This window comes from Colobus angolensis, unplaced genomic scaffold (genome assembly GCF_000951035.1).
Source record: "Colobus angolensis palliatus isolate OR3802 unplaced genomic scaffold, Cang.pa_1.0 Scaffold165, whole genome shotgun sequence".
NCBI classification, from domain to species: domain Eukaryota; kingdom Metazoa; phylum Chordata; class Mammalia; order Primates; family Cercopithecidae; genus Colobus; species Colobus angolensis.
Window position 1 is genome coordinate 1,545,991 of NW_012114766.1, and position 7,364 is coordinate 1,553,354.

Consider the following 7,364-nt stretch of genomic DNA (forward strand, 5'->3'; position numbering starts at 1 on the left):
ACTGGTCAGAGGAGGCCCAGGTCAGGTCTTCCCCAGAACTGGGGCCAGGAAGCGGAAGAGTCTGGGCTTAACCACTCCGTGGGCTCCAGCCCTACTGCCAGCATCTGGGGGCAGGGAGTTGCAGTCAAGCTCTTAAAAAACAAAAGCCGAAAGTGCAGTGAGGCGAGGTATCACCTGAGGACAGGATGCAGAGACCTGCCTGCCCTGCAGGGGAGGGGAAGGAGGGCGGGGCCATCTCCCGCCCAGCCCCAGCCTCCCTGATGATGCTCCCGCCCACCCAGCTCCGGACGGTGCCCCCACTCACAAGATTGCAGCTTTTCCCATAGACTGGAAGGATCTCCAGGCCTTTTCTCCAGCTGTCCCTGAATTCGCCTTGTCTCCTTTCTTCCTAACTTCCTCAGTCCAAGGCTTGGAGGCCCCAGTCTGCAAATCAGGACCCATGTCCCTCTCCACACCTTCCCATTTGTGTAGTTCTGTTTGGAGTCTGGACTCAGTAACTCTGTCCTCCTGGACCAGGTTTTGGTGCCCTGGGGCTGCTGTGGAACCTGCCCCAGGTGTTTCCCGGTCGTTACAGATCCCAAGACCCTCCTAGGTCCCAGATCCCTGGATCTGGAGGAGTGGGGCCCCTTCTGCCAGGCTTCCTCCCTGGGTCACGAACTCACATCTGCCCGGACTCTCACTGCTCTCTCTCTCTCGCTCCTCATTGTCCACTAGATTTTATGGAGGAATCCTGAGAGACATCCCAGGCTGCCTACCATCACATGGACCATGCCCACCAGAATTGAGGCTCTGCACCATCTCCCCGTCCTGTCCGAAGCCCCTTCCACCCGGTACCATCACCGCTTTACACTTAGGGGTACTGGTCCGTCTACACCATGCTGAGAGCTGCTGCCATGAAAAGACCCCTGGATCTCACCCCCTCCAGCAGCTACCTCTTCTCCGCTTTCTAGAGAAACCACCTAGAAGGACTTTGTACACACACCGGCCCCACCTTCTCTTTCCTGTTGTCTCCAAGGCCCAAGGCCCACCACAGTGCCCTCTGCCCCCCACAGTCACCCCTGCCAGGGCGCCGGTGGCCACATCCCTCCAGTGCCCCGCAGCAGCGCTTGGTCCACCAACCCCTCCTCCAGAAGGACTCTTTCGGGCGGGATCCTGGAGCCCGATCCTGGTCCCCCTCCCACCATCCTAACCTCCTCCTGTCTTCTCCAGCTATTTTTTTCTGAGAGGATCTTCCGAGGCAAAGTCACCTATAAATCACATCCATACCCCAGAAGCTCCCAAAATCTCATCTTCAGCCCAGACCTGAATACTGGGTCAGCTGACATCTTACCTGGGCATCACACACTTTCTGCAGCCTTGGGCATCCACACCAGGACTTTGCTTTCCCGGACAAGGTGCTCTTCCTCCTGTTACCTCCGTCTCGGTACCAGGGGCTGCTCTCCTTCCAGTTGTTGAAGTCAAACCTCTTGGGATTTTTCTTGATTCCTCTTTCTCTTCAAACCCCCGTCCAATCCCAGGGCCAATCCTTTGACCTGTCCTGTTCATAATAAAGCCCTGTGCCCTCCGCTCCTCCCCTGGTGGTTTGATGAGCGTTCTTGTACCCATCACTAATTTGATCCCAGAGTCTCCACTAGAGACAGGAGGTGCCTCTGCACACACGGACACACACTGAGTGTCACAGCAGTTCCACTGGTGGGAGGCAGACATCCCCGAGCATTTGAGCAATCACTTTTCTTTGTTGAAGTTTTCTTCCACCCCATTCACTGTCTCCTCTGACCACACAACTTGGTTTTGCCTCTTTCTCCGTGTCGAAGGCTGCCCGGTGGTCTTTGATGGTTTATTTCTCAGCATAAGGCACTGAGAAGGGATGTGGAACCCTGGGGGTCTGTGTGTGTGTGTGTGTGTGTGTGTGTGTGTGTGTGTGTGTGTGTGTGTGGCGTAAGGAGGTTTGCCTGTGGGCCCTGGGATGACCAGGGAGGCGCGTGGGTCTCATGTTGAGGAACCCATGAATCACGCAGATTTTTCTCATGGGTGTGTTTCCCTGAAAGGAATTCTGGGGTCCCTGGGATGTGGGGTGGAAGGTCCTGTCATTCTGTCCCCTGGAGTGTGGGGTGGAAGGTCCTGTCATCCTGTCCCCTGGGGTGTGGGGTGGAAGGTCCTGTCATTCTGTCCCCTGGGGTATGGGGTAGAAGGATCTGTCACTCTGTCCTCTGGGGTGTGGGGTAGAAGGATCTGTAATTTGGTTGCCACAACTCTTGGATCCAAGTAGGCAAAGGTCACCGTTCCTTTACTCCTCCTGCTTCCCGTTCCTGCCTCGGAATCTCCATGACAGTGTCTTCTGGCCGATTCCTCCTGGGCCCTCCCAGCTGGGCCGGGGCTGCCGCCTGCCCTCCTGGGTGTGGAGCAGGACCTGGAGATCCTGTGCCTCCTGCTTTCAGCTTCACCTGATGCCCCCTTTCAGAGATGCCTGAGCCTCCCCAGGCTCTCCCTGTGGCTCCAAGTAGCCTCCTCTGGTTGGCCTCACCAGTGTCCACCCGTCCATCATCTGTCCATCGGCCTCCAGCCCTCAGACTTTGCCGTGGCCCTCTGCCTTTCACTGTCTTGGCCCTGGAGCATTTTGTTTCTCCTCCTCCTTCTTCTAATTCTTCTTCTTCTTCTAAATGGAGACAGGGTCTCACTATGTTGCCCAGGCTGGCCTTGAATTCCTGGCCTTGAGCAATCCTTTTGTCTCAGCCTCCCAAAGGGCTGGGATTACAGGCATGAGCCACCACACCCGGACTTGCCTTCTATCTTCTGCCTTCTATCTTCTTTCTCTACTTTCAACACTTAAATAATTTTAGCCAGATTTCAGCAGGAAATGGATGGACATGAGTGCTCTGTCTGCCTGTTGGATCTGCCTGTTGGACCAGAAGCCCTTGCATCTGATCTAAACAACCCCCATCTTGCGTTTGTTCAGGTTTCTTCTTGGTTTTATTCATAAAATTGACGTCTCAACTCTAATATTTATGTTCTTGTCACAGACAACTGTAATAGACTGATTAGTCTATTAGTTACCTAATTGTCCCAAACCCAATCTTTTAATAAAATCTGGTTTCTTAAGAACTGGAGCAACAGGTTTATGAGAAAGCTCCTGCCTGGACAAGGCCAAGAGCGGCGGAGTGAGTTTCAGGCTCCCAGAAGTGGGAAGTATTTTGGATTTAGGCTGTAAAGAATTCCCTATAAAAATAGCTGAACAGCTTGGTCTCATATCACTGTGGGACTTTCTTGGAACATTAGGTGAGGTTATGGGTTGACTTGAAAATAAAACCAAACACATTTCCCAATGAGGGAGTGGGGCTGTGGTTAGGGTGGGATCCATGGGGGTTCTGGGGTGCTGGCTTGTGATGTGGTTACATAGCTGTTTGCTTTATAACCATTTACTAAATGTATGGTTTGTGAATTCTTCTGCATGTATGTTTTATTTCACAATAAAATGTCAACTTTTTTAAACAACTAAGCAAAGTGAAGAACAATGCAGTGTAATTTCTTTGGAAATACGCTTTGGTAGTTATTTAATAGGGCAAGTGGAAAATTACTTTTTATGAAGACAGTTTCTGCATATCACAAAAACGCCGTGTGCTGAACCCTGCAGTAAGTGAAAGCGTCTAGATAAAGAGCAGCCGTTTGTTCTTCCCGATAAGGCACCGTCTACTGTTTTCTCTGGAATCCAACTGGCATGCCTGATGACTGGCGTTTTTATAAATCAGTGAGTATTTACATGTCTCAAACGGGCAAGTTTAAAACCACAAAGTCGGGTATGTTAAAAGCTTGACTTCGGGTCTTCATGATCCATTGATCTTTTCATTTCTTCATTTTGGGTCCGGCTGCTTGGCATGAGGATGTTTTTCTCGCGTCTCTTGTTGCCAGGCTTACAGGAGAGTTGGGTGATAGGAACACAAGGAGCAGAGAACGCACCGGCCTCTGACAGCCGCGCTGTGCAGATCTGTCCTTCAGCCACACGCAGGAAATGCCACCAGAGTGGGAAATGTCTTCTATCCTCTTGGAAGTGATGAAACCGCCTTTCAGAAATGACAGCAGTGAGAAAACGATGACGTTGAATGATACCTGACCTAACCCACCCCCATCCGGCCTTTGACCTCCAAACTGTCTTTCATCATTCCTAGGCCTGGGCCAAACTAACTGGGAGATATTTATAGTTTAAACGATAATAGCCCTTCTCTCAAACTGAACTGCCTGCGTAAAGCTAATGAAAGGCCACTAGGTTAGGAGGATGAGAGGAGCCTGGATTCTGCTAAAACATAGACGTAAACGACGACCAGCCATTACTCTGGAGGTCACAAGATTTGCAGCTTCTGCAGATAAACATCACTATTGTAGAACCTAAGACTGGCCGTTTGAGATGTCCTTTCATTTTTTTTTTTTTTTGCATTTCTGATGTCTGACTGGTCCTGTGGCGCCCCCTCAGAAGCGGGCTCCCTGGCCTGCTAAACTATCCTTGAAAAATACTAGCCTCCAAATTTTCGGGGAAATTGATTTGAGTAATAACTCCATCTCCCACGTGGCGTGGCTGGCCTCGTGTCAGTTAAACTTTCTTTATTGCAATGCTATGGTTTCAGTGAATTGTTTTTTCTGTGCAGTGGGCAGGAGTTTTAACCTCTTAATTTTGGATCCAGCCTTCAGGCAGTGACTGTGATTGGATAATTACTTTAGTGGCATTAGATACTGAGGCTACCGCACTCAGGTGGATGGAATGGGCAGGAAACATGACATGGACTCTACACCAGCATCTGTTCCCTGCAAAAGGGGCTCTAGGAACTTGAACAGTCATTCCCACCTTCTGTGCGCATTAGATCACTGCAGAGGGCATGAGAATGTGCTTGCCTGGCTGCTCTGGGCCTAAGCTCCCATGTGAGCGTTTGTTTTAAACCAAAAATAAAATTCCAAAAACCAAAAGGCCTACATCCAACTGAATGGACTCCCACTCTTGGCCAACAGGATTGCAAAGAAACCCGAAAAACAAGTCAGGCCGTGACGGGAAGGGGAGGGTCTGATATGCCTCATTGTACCCTCTCCCTTTGGGGTTCAGGCACAGCTGACAGCATTAACATTAACACAGAGACCTTCAGACTGACCGGACAGGCTCTGGAAGTGATAGGAACAAGGCCCAGGGTGCAGGAGGAGCCTCGAGGGCTCACACTCGCTCTCCTGCTGCCTTACGAAGAAGGTGCTTGTCATGCGCGTCCGTGTGAAGAGACCACCAAACAGGCTTTGTGTGAGCAACATGGCTGTTTATTTCATCTGGGTGCAGGTGGGCTGAGTCCGAAAAGAGAGTCAGCGAAGGGAGATAAGGGTGGGGCTGCTGTTTTTATAGGATTTCGGTAGGTAAAGGAAAATTACAGTCAAAAGGGGGTTGTTCTCTGGCGGGCAGCTCAGTGGGGGAGCTTTTTGAGCCAGGATGAGCCAGGAAAAGGTATTTCACAAGATAATATCATCGCTTAAGGCAAGGACCGGCCATTTTCACTTCTTTTGTGGTGGAATGTCATCAGTTAAGTCGAGGCAGGGCATTTGCACATCTTTTGTTATTCTTCAGTTACTTCAGGCCATCTGGGCGTAAATATGCAAGTCACAGGGGATGCGAAGGCTTGGCTTGGGCTCAGAGGCCTGACAGTGCTTGCTTCCCTCTTGCCTTCCTCCATGATGGTAGGTTTCCTGAGGCCTCCCCTGCCATGTTGAACTGTGAGTCAATTCAACCATTTTCCTTTAGAAATTACCCAGTCTCGGATATTTCTTTATAGCAGCGTGAAAGTGAACCAATACAGGAAAATAAACTTTCTAAATGGATGGAGACCTGTCTCAGATACTTTTGAGTTCACACTTTAATCCGTGGGCTTGGTGTAATATCTTTTCAGGCCTCCCTGTGGAGGTGGGATCTTCTGGAATGATGATTTTATTTTTCTACGATGTGTAGCTTAATTTATGGTCTATGTACATTTTCCTCTTTGCAGCAGCTAACCTTCCGTCATTTACTATAGCGGTTTTTAGAATTTTACCGTTTGTCAATGACTTCCTTTGCAAAGTGTTCCTGCTCTCTGGCATGACTTTTTTATTTTATTTATTTATTTTTTTAGACAGAGTCTTGCACTGTCGCCAGGCTGGAGTGCAGTGGCATGATCTCAGCTCACTGCAACCTCCACCTCCTGAGTTCAAGCGATTCTTCTGCTTCAGCCTCCCAAGAAGCTGGGACTACAGGCATGTGCCACAAGGCCCAGCTAATTTTTGTATTTTTAGTGGAGACGGGGTTTCACCATGTTGGTCGGGCTGGTGTCGATCTCTTGACCTTGTGGTCCGCCTGCCTTGGCCACCCAAAGTGCTGGGATGACAGGCATGAGCCACCGTGCCCGGCATGACTTTTCTTGTAACTACATCCTACCTATTCTGGACTGAATGAGAAAATAGCAGGGGTGTCCATCTTCATCAGCACTGCCTCATTTGGACAGTTTGGTACAGGCTTCAAGGTTTCAGGCCTTAAGCTTTTATAAATCACTTGCTCAGAAAAACTGGAGACAGCAGGCCCATTTATATTCATTTTAAACACTTGACAAGAGGAAGATGTCATTTTACAAAGGGCAAATGTTTCTTTGAGTTATGCTGATAGGTTACTGCTAGTGCTAATTTAAAAAGACATAGCGTGTCAAAATGTGCCTAATTGGTTCTTATGTATTTCTTGCTAATTCAGCCTTGAATAAAATGGGCTTGTACATATTGATACTTCTCATCTATTAGAGAAATCCACTCATTGTTTTAATCAGTATAGAAATGTAATAAGTATTAGTTTTGGAAATACAAAGTACAATAAAGAGGGAGGTGAGTTTTACTCCCATCTTTACTAGTTTTAGGTGCGGCTGGGAGACATGGGAGGAGGGACATGGCATGGCCACCACTGGGTGGGAGAAGTGAGCCTGCTTTTCTCCAGGCTCTGCCTCTCTTCGGCTGTGGACTCAGATATCCCCTGGGTTTTCCTTGGGGCTGATTTTCACATGAAACTGCTAATTTGGTTTAGGAACACTCAGGAGTTTGGGTTTTCATTTCAACAGCACCCCCTCCCCACCCTGCCCCCAGATAATCCTGTAACTCCTGGTCTCTCACTCACCTGCACAAGAAAGGTTTTGAAGTGGAGGCTACCTCATGTCCTATCCCCTAAGCATTCTCAGTAATATTTGTATCAATCGATTTTCTGAACCTTTAAAAACTAGAAATTCTCTCTCCACACAAAATATATACACTGTACATACTATGTATATTCATAAAAATGTATGTACAAAAATTAAAAGTATATGTAAAAAGGGGCTGGGTGCGGTGGCTCA

General features: G+C 48.9%; 1 pseudogene across 1 annotated transcript in view; it reads left to right on the top strand.

Moving 5' to 3' along the window:
- Nucleotides 1–1,189, top strand: part of LOC105508663 — a 14,410-nt pseudogene extending 13,221 nt beyond the window's left edge. Inside the window, exons 2-3 of the transcript XR_001001310.1 lie at nt 517–617; nt 1,016–1,189. The product of XR_001001310.1 is annotated as a putative uncharacterized protein C8orf61 (transcript). The remainder of the gene's footprint in view (nt 1–516; nt 618–1,015) is intronic.
- Nucleotides 1,190–7,364: the final 6,175 nt, after the last annotated feature.